The 15,764-nt window shown below is 47.4% G+C and overlaps 1 long non-coding RNA gene across 1 annotated transcript in view; it reads left to right on the top strand.

Moving 5' to 3' along the window:
* LOC138521438 (uncharacterized) overlaps positions 1-15,764 on the top strand; it is a 145,668-nt gene that overhangs the window by 29,458 nt on the left and 100,446 nt on the right. The gene's annotated exons all lie outside the window — the stretch shown is intronic.

The following is a 15,764-nucleotide window of genomic DNA, read 5'->3' as shown; positions in this document are numbered from 1 at the left end:
ATCCAATAGACCAAATAATAGACACACCCTAAAAGGGAATGAGACCAGGAGATGAATTCCAAGTATAACAAACTTTATAAGGATGAAATGCAAGCAAAGAACTCTGTTGCCCGAGATCGTTCTGCCAAACAATACACAGGCAGCACATTATAAGGGAAAAACACGTCATTCGTGATGAGGGGCTATAGGTATAAAAATCAGGCTAATAATTGGAGAGGCAGAATGATACAGTTGGTTCTATACGAGATGGCCCCATTGAATTGGCTGCTGCTCTGGTGTCGGTCTTGTGGCACGTGGGTCCGCTGGGCTGATCTACATGGTGAAGGTCAGGGCATAACAAGACACGCATCTATCTAACTAAACTAAACAACAGGAACTGATAATGCGAGAATAATGGTGTACATAAAATCTTGTATGAATAGGGGTGCTTAGGTCAAATTAGCTCTTTTAATGACATTCCAACCCTTACTCTCCGCAATGCTTTTTATATTTGCATGCCCCGCACCAAGGTGCCCACCCTGAGGTATGATCTACTGTCTGTCGTACTGACATCCGTGGGCAATTGTTGATTCTCGATTCTATGTTATATCACATTGCAGGCCACCCACATAAGGTATTTTAACTGGGGAATGGTGAGGAGGGTGGGATTGGACCACCTCCTCTCCACATTCCCCCCTTTCGTTACACTTAAAGTAACAAATACTCTCCTCCATTACGTCTGTGTTTCTCTGCCCTTTTTACTGTTTCATCCCAGGCAGGAGTAACTTTTATGGGCATCCATGCTCTACATACATTTCTCAAACTCTCCCCACGTCTAGCATATTCCTCAGGGGTACAGGTAATATAAATGCAATCCCTGTCCCCATCCAGATCTACCCACACCTCCCTATAATGTTCAAGGTTTAATGGTTTCTTAATTGTTGTGTGACACAAATTATCTACTTCATCTCTTGTGTTATATATTGCAACAATGCAGTATTTGTGCTTGTTGCTTTCACCAGTTTGCACCTGGGCCTCTTTGGTGTCTGGATGTTTCTTGTTAGTGATGTTTTGTTTGCCGATTGTCACCATCATCATTGCAGTGTTAGGTACTGCTTTTGTGCAACACCTTAAACCTAATTGGCACCCATAGAAAAATAGCAGGAAGAAGGCGATAATTGGTATTAGCATCTTGACAGCCATTCCAAGCCATGACAGTACCTAGCTGAATGCCATGGTGAACCAGCTGTCATCTTTGATACCACCTTCTTTCTTCATTTTTACTCCTGGCTCATGTACTGCGGCTATCACATGTGATAATGTTCAATTCTCAGTCTCATGATTCCTGCTCCTCATGTCCCCAGCCCTCCAAGGTGTCAGGCTGGAGCCAGGCCACGATCACCTACATGGCCCTCAAGGGCCTCTCCTTCCTCCAAAGACCCACTTGGAGTCAGACTTGGCGCTTGTGGCACCAGACGCACTCACTCCCATAGGATAACATTGGGGATTGGACTTTTAGTGCATTGATAGGGACAAGATGGATGCCCCCACATATTTCGGTTCCCAGAACTGCATGTGCGGTCTAGTCTTTTGGGTGTGGTTCAGCCCAGAGACACCTGGGATACCCAGAGACTATTTAAGCCACACCCAGGCTGAGAAACATGCTTTGTGTTTTCTGCACCTGCAGCGTGACACTCACTGTGTTCGGATCGGTCTCCAGTAAGCCTGCATCTTTCTTCTGCGCGCAGCTCCTGCAAGAACAAGAACACCGTTAGGAACAACCTTACCTTGCGGCGCTTCTGCCCATCATTCATCGCTCCTTCTGTTCTGCGGGCATCTTCGGTGGTGTCATTCCCATCCCGGCACACCGCTTCCTAAGGAAAAGGGAAAAGAACAGAAAAAAGGCATTAGCAAGCATTCTGCAAATCTTCGCTTATTTTTAAATACTGTACAAGCTTCAAACGCTTACCTGAATCACAGCCGCACTGGGGGAACTCTGTCTCCGGAACTTTTCATCCATCTGCAAGAGGGAAAAGACACTCCAGGTTAGTGTGGAAACATCTAGAGGCGCCGCATACCGTGCTTACCCACCGCATTTGTTCTTCAAAACTGGCATCCACGCTGAAAACGTCGGGGCACCTAAAAGACACAGGAAAAGAACTCAGTTCAATGCAAATATGAAAGGGGTGCATCGCACATCGCGCTTTCACTCACCTTCATCGCTACTCATCTCAGCAGCACGCCGCCATCCCCGGACGCCGGACATCATCTAAGGAAGGAAAGGAACAAAGTTAGAGAACTGTTCAAAACACTCATTATATTTACCTGTCGGACACTTGCCAGTGAAGTAACTAGGCAGCAACGAGCCCGCATCAATCAAAGCGCCCCTGCGCTGAAAGCAGGACGGAGAGCACACTATCCAAGAAAACAAGGTGAGCTGTGGATCAAAGGGAAGGGTTGGACCCCGGGGAAGAAGGGGTTCAAGCACACAGAGACAATAGGGAGTTAAACTCTACCAATCCTGTGTTTCAGGCCCAGTCTCCAGTCGAATAGCCTCCAAGGAAGGGTTCAAGGTCGTAAAAGGTCTGAACAGGCTGAGTGACGTCCCTGTGAATACCAGGTGAGCGTTACATCAGTGTCAGAAGAAGGTGTGACTGTACAGCAGGAACTTCCTATTTTCTAGCAAACGCCACCTTCCATTGCAGTGAGATTGTCCAGAACATACCTGTTCTGCATAGTCATTAGCCTGAGAGCTCAAGGTTCTACTTTCATGACATTGAATCCTTCTTCAACATCGTTTGCCCGCTGGATGACTACTCACCTCACGATCTAGAGCCATTTGTTCTTGTCTGGATACTGGGCACAAGTGATGCGAAAAATGTCTCTGCTGAGCTAAAGAGCTTGTATTGATCTGGTATTTGTGCAAGGAGGTCAGACGATTCATGCGATATGCAGTTTGAATGTCTCTTTTTCTGATGTAAGTTTCCAGGCTGCGCTTATTTTGAGAATATTTGGTACATGGGGCTTTGTTCTTCTGTTGGTTGTGGTGCCTGTGGCTGATTTTGATAAACCGCTCCCCCCTTAACATGCTCTTCCGGTATCACCAGCAGCGCAGAATATAGTGTTGTCAGGGTACAATAGCCTCTCCATGATGGCGGGAGATGCTTATATGCCTGATTCCCACACACCCAGTAAAAGTCCATTAGAGCAGCTGTGCATTTCCGAAGGTCGGGAATGGCAAGGGTCTTGCTGCAATGGGCCTCATTCCGATTTTTGCGGTAAGTATGGGTTTTTACCGGCATGGCGGAAAGACCGAGTCCGGTCTGGTACGACGCCGCAATTTACAGGCCATTCCGACTTTGCGAGCACGAGCTTTCCGCCATGCCGGTGAATCCCCTAGCGGCATACCGCTAAAGGGCCCGTAAAACCCCTTAGCGGCATGAAGCGAGATGGTCATTAGAACACCGCCACCGAAGCTTCGCTGTCCGTTATTAGCGGTGACCGTAATTTACGGTATCCGTAAATTACGGTCACCGCTAATTAACGGATACGGAAATTACGTCATCGCACAGGAACGGGAAGGAGCGCGGCGGCCATCTTTAAAAACACAATCCACTGCCACCCTCTTAATACAGTACCGGAGGTATATTTCGACCCTCAAAAAAGCCATCAGTGACCAGTATCATGCCGAAAGCAATGAAGAAAGGTGCCGCCCGCATCAGGAAGGAGCGTTTCACGCAGGACGAGCTCCAGGTCCTGGTGGACACCCTGCACGCAAATGCTGAGACAGTATTCAGCAGTGACATGCGTAGGCCGACCATTGCCAGGAAGAAGGAGATCTGGGACTTGGTGGCACAGAGGGTGAGCGCCGTAGGGAACACCCCCCGTACGACGAGGGACTGCAGGAAACGTTGGGATGACCTCCGTCTCAGGGTGCGGGCCATCCTATCGGCCAACCGAACGCAGGCCCTGGAGACAGGAGGAGGCCCAGCTTCTCCCATCAAGATGATGCCCTGGGAGCAAACGTGTGCGGACATGATGGGCACTGAAGCCATAGAGGGGGTCGGCGAGATGGAGTGCGGTGCCCCGTCATCCGCAGATGGAGGTGAGTGTCATGAGTGAAGATAGTAAATGCATTCCCAATGTAAGGCACCACCAAGGGCTGGGCAAGCAGTCACATCACGAATGGGAACCCCCCCCCCATCAAATCATGCCGTCACAAGTCAGACCCAGGCTGATGCCAGGTGCAAGGCTCCAACCCATATTGGCCAGAGCACACAAAGAGGCAGTCAATGTGAGTCAGCACAGTACTCCACCAACATGAGTGACCCAGACACCTGCATGCATTTACCGTCCAAGCCCAGATCACTGTCCCACTCCCAACCCAAATGTCAACAAAACGCTGCAATCCCATTGTCATACCATAGGCTTGAAGAAATGCTGACCCCCAAATCATAGCTCATGCCATCTCTCTCTTCCCCCCCACAGGCAGCGGCCATGAAAGTGAGGGCCAGGAAGCCACACAGCCCTGTACCTCCAGGGGCACAGCCAGGGGACAGCGTAAACCTGCAGGAAGGAAGAAGGCACAGGCAACACCACCTGCACCAGCAACCCCCATGGAGGCTGCACAACCCACACCCCTACCCATGCCTGCACTGCCGACGGAGACATGCCCCACGGTGCACTTAGAGGAGTCCAGTGTGGCAGGGGAGAATGCTGCCATGTGCCTCCCTGAGGAGCCAGATAGCCCAACATCTGTTCCCTTATCCGACGTGGAGGAGCCCCATGACATTGTGCACAGCCCAGACACCCCATCCTACAGTCAAGTTGCACACAGCGACTCCGGGGAGAGTGACACCCCAGGCCTCACAGGTCAAGGAGCACCACCTGCCAGTCCTGGATCCACCTCCCCTGCAGAAAGCCCCGAAAGGGCTGCAGGCTCAACACCATGGCTGCCTAGCACATCTGCCACACCGGCCATGGATGGATTGCACTCCCAGCGCCTCACGGGCCTGATCGAGGACTTTATCTGGGACAACCGTGAATCCAGGTCGGAGTGGCACAATGACCTGCAGGCCCTGGGCGAAGTCATCACTGCCAACACAAACCGGCTCTGTGAGGTGCTGGTCGGATTGCTGATGCAGCACCCCCCAGACCACAGCCCCAGTAGGAGTGCCCACCCTCACAGTGCTCCTCCACGCAGACCAGCCCTGTCTGTCGGTCAATGCGCACACTCCGCCGCCAGAACATGGATACCCCTGGCTCTGGAAGCACACAATGACCATACTACCACACACAAGTGGCCTATGTTGCACTGATGGGACTATTGTGGGGTTGTTGTGTGGGGAGGGGGAGGGGGGTGAGGGTGTGTGTGGGAGTTGGGGGGGACGGGGAGGGGGGTGAGGGTGTGTGGGAGTTGGGGGGGAGGGGGAGGGGGGTGAGGGTGTGTGTGGGAGTTGGGGGGAAGGGGAGGGGGTGAGGGTGGTGGTTTTGTTGTACACGTTCCTACATAAATGTTGAATACACTGGTTGTTCATTCCCAAAAAACAGAGTGGACATTGCTCATTTTGCTTGTGTCTTTTGATGTCGCACATTGCATGGTGTACATGTATCCCCACACCCAGTGCCCAATGTCCTCTCACCCTCACACCCTCAGCTGACTTGTGAGTCAGAAATATTGTCCAATCAATGATTGACGCACTGAACGTCCCTCCTGTGCATCGGCACCGTGCTGCTGTCCTGCCATTCCTTCCTCCTCCCCCTCATCATCATCTGGTGGTAGCAGTTCCATGTCAGGGGGCAGTGGCACGTTCCGACGGATGCACATGTTGTGTAGCATTACACATGCCATGGTGATCTTGGAAACCTTCTCGTGGCTGTAGATGAGTGCCCCACCAGACCGGCTGAGGCAACGAAATCGTGCCTTCAACAGGCCGAAGGTCTGCTCTATCACCACCCGTGTGTGGGTATGGGATCTATTGTAGTCCTCCTCATGCCTGTTCTGTGGGTTGCGGACCGGGGTCATGAGCCACGGCTTTAGAGGGTAGCCAGCATCACCTGCATGGAAGTGGAAAGGAGGTAATTGTGTGTGCATTCATGGTGGAGAATTGTACTAGTCTTACATGGCCGCAGATGATTACTGGGATGAGTGTGCATCCCCCCCTTTCCCACCCAGGTGGAGTATGCATCCCCCCCTTCCCACCCAGGTGGAGTATGCATCCCCCCCCTTTCCCACCCAGGTGGAGTATGCATCCCCACCCTTTCCCACCCAGGTGGAGTATGCATCCCCAATGCACTGCCATGGCCCATTCAGGTTACTCACCAAGCAGCCAGGCACGTCGTCCGGCATGTTGCTCCATGTAGCGTGGTAGTGTTGAGTTCCGCAGGACCAAGGAGTCATGAGTTGATCCGGGGTATCGGGCATTGCAAAGTGTGATGGCTTTACTGGCATTACACACCATCTGGACGTTGATGGAGTGGTATTGCTTGCGGTTGCGATACGGCACCTCCATGGCATGCGGGACTACTAATTCCACGTGGGTGCAGTCGATGGCACCTATGCAATTTGGCATGCCTGCCAGTGCATGGAAGGCAGCTTTGGTGTCATATATCTCCTGGGGAGTACGGGGTAGGGATATGTATTCCCTTGTGTGGGTGAGGAGGGCATCCAGCACTTGTTTGAGTATCCTTGAAAATATGGGCTGTGAAATGCCATGCATGTGCCCCACTGTTTGCTGGTAGCTGCCTGTGGCAAGGAAGTGGAGCACAGACACTACCTTCAGTAGAGGGGGGATGGCAGTGCGGATTTCTATGCGGCTCACTGTATCATCATGTATCATGTCCACTATGCTGGTAATGGTGTCCCAGTCAAGCCGGTACAGGGTGTGGATCTGCTCTGGTGTGAGGTTGAAGGGGGTGGCTCTGATGCGGGGGATTATGGGCTGCCGGCGTGGTAATGGTGGCTGCACCGGTAGCGCATGCTGGGCCTGTCTCACCCTCCTCCTCCTGTGTATCCTCTGTGATGGGGGTTGTGGTTGTAGTAGTTGCTGTTGTTGTAGTTGCTGCCTTGCAAGCAGGGCCTCCAGCTCCAGGAATGCTGCTACAATTGGTATCATCTTGGTGTGGGAGGGGGTGTGGTGTGTGGGTGTGCTCCTTTTGTGCTGTGCCAGACTCCATTGCCTCCACCTGTGCTGATTGAGTGCACCTGTTCCTCTTGGAAACACTGCTCAGGGTCCTTAACACCTTCTCAGCGATGCCGGTATTTACTCCATGGCGGTAAGGTACTTTGCGGTCTTGTGGAGGCCGTTTTTTCCATGTCCGCTTTACTTGGGATCAGCTCCGGTTTATGCCATGCCGCTAATTACAGCATGGCGTGTCGGGCGCGTGCCACTAAACCGCTATTTACGGCATTGTACTTTACGACACCGTAAATAACGGTCTGGTGGGTCAGAATGGGCCGTAACGGGAAACGATGCCGAGAATAAGCTCAGGACAAAGGGCTATCGGTAACAAAAGAACACATGGGGGTTGTCCTGACTGAAACAGTCAAAGCTAATTGCAATTTGTTGGGATGCAAATAAAATTTGATGTGTATCTGATCCCCTGTTATATCTCTTATTTGTACATATCCAGGGTAAAGATGGGAGAGCACCAAGGAGACAAAGTATACCACGAGCACTTAGTTAATATGAAACTGGGAGTATTTTTTATTTATTCCCCTCAGTCAAATGTTCACTTTTAAACAAACAAACAGAAATTGCATAGACCCATAAGTAGTACAGGAGTTACGTTATACAATCAAACAAAGCAGAAACAGATTGATGCATAAGTGTATCATCAGGTGACATTCTAAGAGAAAAACCTATGTACACGCAGATTTCTTATCATATTTAGTACATTTCTTGTTCTTCTCATTAAACACTTTAGATGGATAAAAGGTAAGTAGCATGTCTACCTCTATCTAATAAGACCAACAGAACATTTTGTTGCTCTAACACAGAACCTTGGATAGGTCTAACAGAAGCCAGGCTAGAGGGTGACCAAAATGGATCGACGTCACTGACATAAATCAAAAACAATTGGAAAACGGGGACCTATAGACCCCAAAGGGGGGAAGGGTCCCTGGACGGTTCAGCTAGACAGTGGATTACAGCCTTCTTCATGGAGCCAAGGTTTGGAGGACCCCTGTGAAAGAGGAAGGGGTGCTATAGTTAAAACACCTTATGTAATGGCAGGGCATGGTATATAAACAGACTCCAAAAATAAAGTTAATAAAATACATACACTAGTATATACTGATAAATTAAGGACGCTCTGGTAAACTCATATTGGTGGTCAAGTACTGACCTTGCTCAGGACTGAGTCCTGGGTGATAGCCAACTGGCTAAAATGAAAATCCGGTGAATAACTAGTGGAAAATGGTGATTGCTTCTGGCACGGTGGAGCTGGAAAGCAAGTGCAGGAGAAAGTAAGGCTCCTGTATGAGGAGGCCCCCTGTGGTGTAGCTACAGGCAAAAAACTAGGGTGAGACGACAGGCAGTCGGGGACTGTTACAGCGCAATTACCTGGAGTTGAAAGTGATGACCCCGGCACCTGGGCAGTCAAAATAACGAAGAGCCCGAATGGCCGGCTAAGGTAGCTGGAGAACCGCGGTGGACTGGGACAGTTCGAGTCTGTGGAATGAAGACCAAGATCAGCTCGAGTCTGTGACATAAATAAAAAATAGAAGGCAAAAAACCTGGCCTCCCGTGGGTGGTAAGGGAAGCACTGCACACCTAGCTAGTGCAAAGGCAGTAAAGAAGGAACCGCAAATACCTGCAATAAGCGAGCTGCGACATACACGTTCGATTGTGTGCTCGATGGGGCACAGAATGAAGCTGTGTACGCCGTGCTGGCCCGCGCATGCTCAGATGTAGCAAACTACTATACCTCTGCGCATGCGTGTGGGGAGTAGTACCCCTGCAACAATATGCTCACGTGAGGACGAGCGGTCCAGGGCCAGTGTTGCCTCTATGTGTGTGATCTTTGTGGCCCGCAGTGGAGGCTGGACGGGAGACAAAGGGCAGCAGGTGTGGCCAGGGGCTGTGGGAGAGGCAATCTCTGCAGAGCCAGCGGGAGTCGCGGGGAAGGAGCGGGCGGAGCCCAGAAAGAAATCCCATCTGGACCCTAAAGGCGGCAAAAGCAAGTATTAAAAATGGTGATGGGGTTCTATTTCATTGAGTCCTGAGGTAATAGATTGAAGTTTGTATACCCACCAGCTTTCTTTAAAATTGAGAGAATTGGTAATGTTGCTGGTATTGTGTACTTTATCCGCAACCCACCACGTAAAGCTGTCTGGGCCATGTTGCAATTCAAGGAAGTGTGATACCAGAGGGGCCGCCACAGTTTTACAACGTATTCTCGAGCGATGTTCCCCAATTCTTTTATGCACTGGTCTAGATGTTTGTCCCACATAGCGTAATTTGCAGGGGCATTCTATGATGTAAATTACATTGCAGGTCTTACAGTTGGAAAAGTGCTTGAGTTTCCATTCCTTATTGCCAATCATAAAGGAATTCATTTTCTTTGTCTGCTTGCATACAGTGCATTTCCCGCATGGGTGGTGGCCATTAATCTCTCTCAAGTTCCATAGGGTGGATCTGGTACTTGTTTTGGTTATTCTGGCATGCGTAAGCATGTCTCTTAAGTTCTTAGATCTTTTGAGTGCCATTCTTGGCAGCGGTTCCTGGGGTAGGCTCAGTTGTATAAGTGGCCAGAATTTTCTAATTGCTCCTCTAAGTTTGGTGGTGCTGGGGCCGAAAGTGGTGACACATGCCATGATGTCTTGCTGGATGTCCTGGATTTTGGGTGTGAGGAGCGCTTCTCTCGGTGTAAATCTCGCTCTCTTCTGGGTGTCTCTAAGGAGTTTTTTGGGGTAGCCACGAGCTTTCAATTTGGTTTCAAGGGCTGCTGCATTTATTTTGAACTCTTCTGTATTAGTACAATTTCTGCGTACTCTAAGAAACTGGCCATAAGGAAGGTTGTTTCTCAGATTGCGCGGGTGGTTGCTTTTATAATGGAGTACTGTATTGCGATCAGTTTCCTTTTTGAACATGGTGCATTCCAAGGTATTATTCCTAGGTCTAATGGTGAGATCCAAGAAGTTGATGCTAGTGTTACTGCTGTTGATAGTAAATTTGATTTCTTCCGTACGGTTGTTGACCCATCCAAAGAACTCTGTGAGGGTAATAGCCTCTCCTTTCCAGATAAAGATGATATCGTCAATATATCTGTGCCATAGCATAATGCTGTCAAGGAATGGATTACATGTGTTGAGGACATGATTGTATTCATATTCTGCCATGAATATAACTGCCATACTGGGGGCGAAGGCTGCCCCCATGGCTGTGCCACGAATTTGCAGGTAGAAGGTTTCTTCAAATTGGAAGAAGTTATTCGTGAGGGCCAGTTCCAGTAGTTCAACTATAAAGTTAATCGGGACTCTTGTTTGTGACATGTGATGGGTGAGATGGTGCCTGATGCATTCGACCGCTGCTTCTTGAGGGATGCTTGTGTAAAGGCTATTAATGTCCATGGTCACTAAAATATCTTCTGCAGGATTAAATGGTTGATGTTCAAATTTATTTATGGTTGCCATTGTGTCGCGCAGGTATGTGGGAGTTTTCTGACTCAGAGGTTTTAAGAAGAAGTCAATAAATTGGCAAATAGGTTCAAGCACTGAGCCACATCCTGACACAATGGGTCTACCCGGGGGTGTAGTCTGGTTTTTATGAAGTTTGGGTAAGGCATAGAACGCCGGAATGCGTCCCTCAGAATTGTTGAGAAAGATTTCCTCTTTGTCCGAAATCCAGTTATTCACCATGGCAAAATCAGTTGTCTCTTTGATCTTCATTTTGATTTCTGCTGTAGGATCCTTTCGAAGTTTTTTATAGTTATCCTCTACATTAAGTAGTAGCAGCACCATTTCCTTGTATTGTTCTTTGCTTTGGACAACAACTCCTCCTCCTTTGTCCGCTGCTTTGATTACAATGGAAGAGTTTTCTGACAATGATTTAAGAGCTTGTTGTTCTCCTTGTGAGAGATTGTTTCTTTTATGTGAAGGCGTAAGTTGAACTTTTATCATTTCCTGCTTAATGCATTTTTCAAAAGCGAGGACAGATGCTGGCATTTCGTTGTCACTGGGAAGGAAGTCAGATTTTTTCCTTAATCCTGATTCTTCTGCTTATAGAGGGCTTTCTTTGTCTAGAAAGAAGATTTTTCTTCTAGTGGTCCTGTAGAAGGGAGAGAGTTCTTGGTCGAGTCTGAACCAATCGGTGTGATTTGTGGGGACAAATGACAATCCTTTGGATAATAAAGATTTCTCCTCTTTGGTGAGTACACATCCTGAGAGGTTGAAGATAGGTATGGTCTCTAGTATCTCCTCCGTCTCCTGTTGGGGTTCGGTGCCCTCCAGCGTGAATAGTTGAATGGAGGCATGGGCTGGAACTGCGGAGGGCCCCAGTAGCCTCCCCTGGGGTCCTCTTGCCCTAAAAAAGGCAACCTCGGTGGCTGTTGATGGTTGCCACGGTTACTTGGTCTATCATTGGAATTAGCTAGGTCATCATCCGATGATCCCGAGCTTGATGTGTTCCAGAAGGAAACTGTTTTGCGTCTGTTCCTTAGCAGGCCTGTTTGATTACGTAGTCTTTCTTTTTCCTTTTTCTCCTTATAGTCTACTGATAAGTATGGGTATACGAGTTCAAGTTGGAAGTTTCTAATATCTTTAGCTAGTTTCTTGTGCTTTTTATCCAGCGTGCTGCTCATAAATGCATCCATTGTTTTATTTATTTCTTTCAGTTTATCACGGGCGTTTTCCAGACTTTCATCATTAAGGAATTTAATCTCTTGTTCTTTAAGTTCTTTAGAGATATCTTGGTGTATTCCCCTGGCAGCAGTGATCGTGAGGACCATAAGGTCCCTGCTGCATTTAGTTGCAATTTTGCTAAAGCCAAGCATGTAGTCTTTGTCCTCTAGGAATAGGGCTGGTTCATTCCGTACTTGCAATCCCATGGGTACTAGGTTTGTTCTAAGATATTCTCTTAAGAAATGGCCGTGTACTTCCGTTCTGAAGCAGCGCTTTTTCAGGTTGAGTAGGTCCTCGCCTGATGCTGTGGACGCTAAAATTTGTTGAGCGCCCTCTATATTGAAGAGGGTGGGTCCTTGAATGATCTCTAAGATCTGTTCTTCCGTGAAGCTAAGAGTTTGATCCATGATGGATTACTGGATACAGTAAAGGTGAAGAGGCAGATAAAAATGACCAACAATAGAGGGTGAGAAAACCAGAGGGAGTCCTAAACAGTAAGGTTCGAATAAGTGTAGCAAAGGATAAAATACAAAGGGAAGGTCCCTATTATAGCAGGCAGCTATATCTCAAACAGAGTGTACGGGAGGGAAAGCCCAGAATAAGCTCAGGACAAAGGGCTATCGGTAACAAAAGAACACATGGGGGGTTGTCCTGACTGAAACAGTCAAAGCTAATTGCAATTTGTTGGGATGCAAATAAAATTTGATGTGTATCTGATCCCCTGTTATATCTCTTATTTGTACATATCCAGGGGAAAGATGGGAGAGCACCAAGGAGAAAAAGTATACCACGAGCACTTAGTTAATATGAAACTGGGAGTATTTCTTATTTATTCCCCTCAGTCAAATGTTCACTTTTAAACAAACAAACAGAAATTGCATAGACCCATAAGTAGTACAGGAGTTACGTTATACAATCAAACAAAGCAGAAACAGATTGATGCATAAGTGTATCATCAGGTGACATTCTAAGAGAAAAACCTATGTACACGCAGATTTCTTATCATATTTAGTACATTTCATGTTCTTCTCATTAAACACTTTAGATGGATAAAAGGTAAGTAGCACGTCTACCTCTATCTAATAAGACCAACAGAACATTTTGTTGCTCTAACACAGAACCTTGGATAGGTCTAACAGAAGCCAGGCTAGAGGGTGACCAAAATGGATCGACGTCACTGACATAAATCAAAAACAATTGGAAAACGGGGACCTATAGACCCCAAAGGGGGGAAGGGTCCCTGGACGTTTCGGCTAGACAGTGGATCACAGCCTTCTTCATGGAGCCAAGGTTTGGAGGACCCCTGTGAAAGAGGAAGGGGTGCTATAGTTAAAACACCTTATGTAATGGCAGGGCATGGTATATAAACAGACTCCAAAAATAAAGTTAATAAAATACATACATTAGTATATACTGATAAATTAAGGACGCTCTGGTAAACTCATATTGGTGGTCAAGTACTGACCTTGCTCAGGACTGAGTCCTGGGTGATAGCCAACTAGCTAAAATGAAAATCCGGTGAATAACTAGTGGAAAATCGTGATTGCTTCTGGCACGGTGGAGCTGGAAAGCAAGTGCAGGAGAAAGTAAGGCTCATGTATGAGGAGGCCCCCTGTGGTGTAGCTACAGGCAAAAAACTAGGGTGAGACGACAGGCAGTCGGGGACAGTTACAGCGCAATTACCTGGAGTTGAAAGTGATGACCCCGGCACCTGGGCAGTCAAAATAACGAAGAGCCCGAATGGCCGGCTAAGGTAGCTGGAGAACCGCGGTGGACTGGGACAGTTCGAGTCTGTGGAATGAAGACCAAGATCAGCTCGAGTCTGTGACATAAATATTTTATCCTTTGCTACACTTATTCGAACCTTACTGTTTAGGACTCCCTCTGGTTTTCTCACCCTCTATTGTTGGTCATTTTTATCTGCCTCTTCACCTTTACTGTATCCAGTAATCCATCATGGATCAAACTCTTAGCTTCACGGAAGAACAGATCTTAGAGATCATTCAAGGACCCACCCTCTTCAATATAGAGGGCGCTCAACAAATTTTAGCGTCCACAGCATCAGGCGAGGACCTACTCAACCTGAAAAAGCGCTGCTTCAGAACGGAAGTACACGGCCATTTCTTAAGAGAATATCTTAGAGCGAACCTAGTACCCATGGGATTGCAAGTACGGAATGAACCAGCCCTATTCCTAGAGGACAAAGACTACATGCTTGGCTTTAGCAAAATTGCAACTAAATGCAGCAGGGACCTTATGGTCCTCACGATCACTACTGCCAGGAGAATACACCAAGATATCTCTAAAGAACTTAAAGAACAAGAGATTAAATTCCTTAATGATGAAAGTCTGGAAAACGCCTGTGATAAACTGAAATAAATAAATAAAACAATGGATGCATTTATGAGCAGCACGCTGGATAAAAAGCACAAGAAACTAGCTAAAGATGTTAGAAACTTCCAACTTGAACTCGTATACCCATACTTATCAGTAGACTATAAGGAGAAAAAGGAAAAAGAAAGACTACGTAATCAAACAGGCCTGCCAAGGAACAGACGCAAAACAGTTTCCTTCTGGAACACATCAAGCTCGGGATCATCGGATGATGACCTAGCTAATTCCAATGATAGACCAAGTAACCGTGGCAACCATCAACAGCCACCGAGGTTGCCTTTTTTAGGGCAAGAGGACCCCAGGGGAGGCTACTGGGGCCCTCCGCAGTTCCAGCCCATGCCTCCATTCAACTATCCACGCTGGAGGGCACCGAACCCCAACAGGAGACGGAGGAGATACTAGAGACCATACCTATCTTCAAACTCTCAGGATGTGTACTCACCAAAGAGGAGAAATCTTTATTATCCAAAGGATTGTCATTTGTCCCCACGAATCACACCGATTGGTTCAGACTCGACCAAGAACTCTCTCCCTTCTACAGGACCATTAGAAGAAAAATCTTCTTTCTAGACAAAGAAAGCCCTCTAGAAGCAGAAGATTCAGGATTAAGGAAAAAATCTGACTTCCTTCCCAGTGACAACGAAATGCCAGCATCTGTCCTCGCTTTTGAAAAATGCATTAAGCAGGAAATGATAAAAGTTCAACTTACGCCTTCACATAAAAGAAACAATCTCTCACAGGGAGAACAACAAGCTCTTAAATCATTGTCAGAAAACTCTTCCATTGTAATCAAAGCAGCGGACAAAGGAGGAGGAGTTGTTGTCCAAAGCAAAGAACAATACAAGGAAATGGTGCTGCTACTACTTAATGTAGAGGATAACTATAAAAAACTTCGAAAGGATCCTACAGCAGAAATCAAAATGAAGATCAAAGAGACAACTGATTTTGCCATGGTGAATAACTGGATTTCGGACAAAGAGGAAATCTTTCTCAACAATTCTGAGGGACGCATTCCGGCGTCTTATGCCTTACCCAAACTTCATAAAAACCAGACTACACCCCCGGGTAGACCCATTGTGTCAGGATGTGGCTCAGTGCTTGAACCTATTTGCCAATTTATTGACTTCTTCTTAAAACCTCTGAGTCAGAAAACTCCCACATACCTGCGCGACACAATGGCAACCATAAATAAATTTGAACATCAACCATTTAATCCTGCAGAAAATATTTTAGTGACCATGGACATTAATAGCCTTTACACAAGCATCCCTCAAGAAGCAGCGGTCGAATGCATCAGGCACCATCTCACCCATCACATGTCACAAACAAGAGTCCCGATTAACTTTATAGTTGAACTACTGGAACTGGCCCTCACGAATAACTTCTTCCAATTTGAAGAAACCTTCTACCTGCAAATTCGTGGCACAGCCATGGGGGCAGCCTTCGCCCCCAGTATGGCAGTTATATTCATGGCAGAATATGAATACAATCATGTCCTCAACTCATGTAATCCATTCCTTGACAGCATTATGCTATGGCACAGATATAT

The sequence above is a fragment of the Ambystoma mexicanum genome, chromosome 13, assembly GCF_040938575.1.
Source record: "Ambystoma mexicanum isolate Mex_15411 chromosome 13, UKY_AmexF1_1, whole genome shotgun sequence".
NCBI classification, from domain to species: domain Eukaryota; kingdom Metazoa; phylum Chordata; class Amphibia; order Caudata; family Ambystomatidae; genus Ambystoma; species Ambystoma mexicanum.
This window is presented reverse-complemented; position numbering and strand designations above follow the sequence as displayed.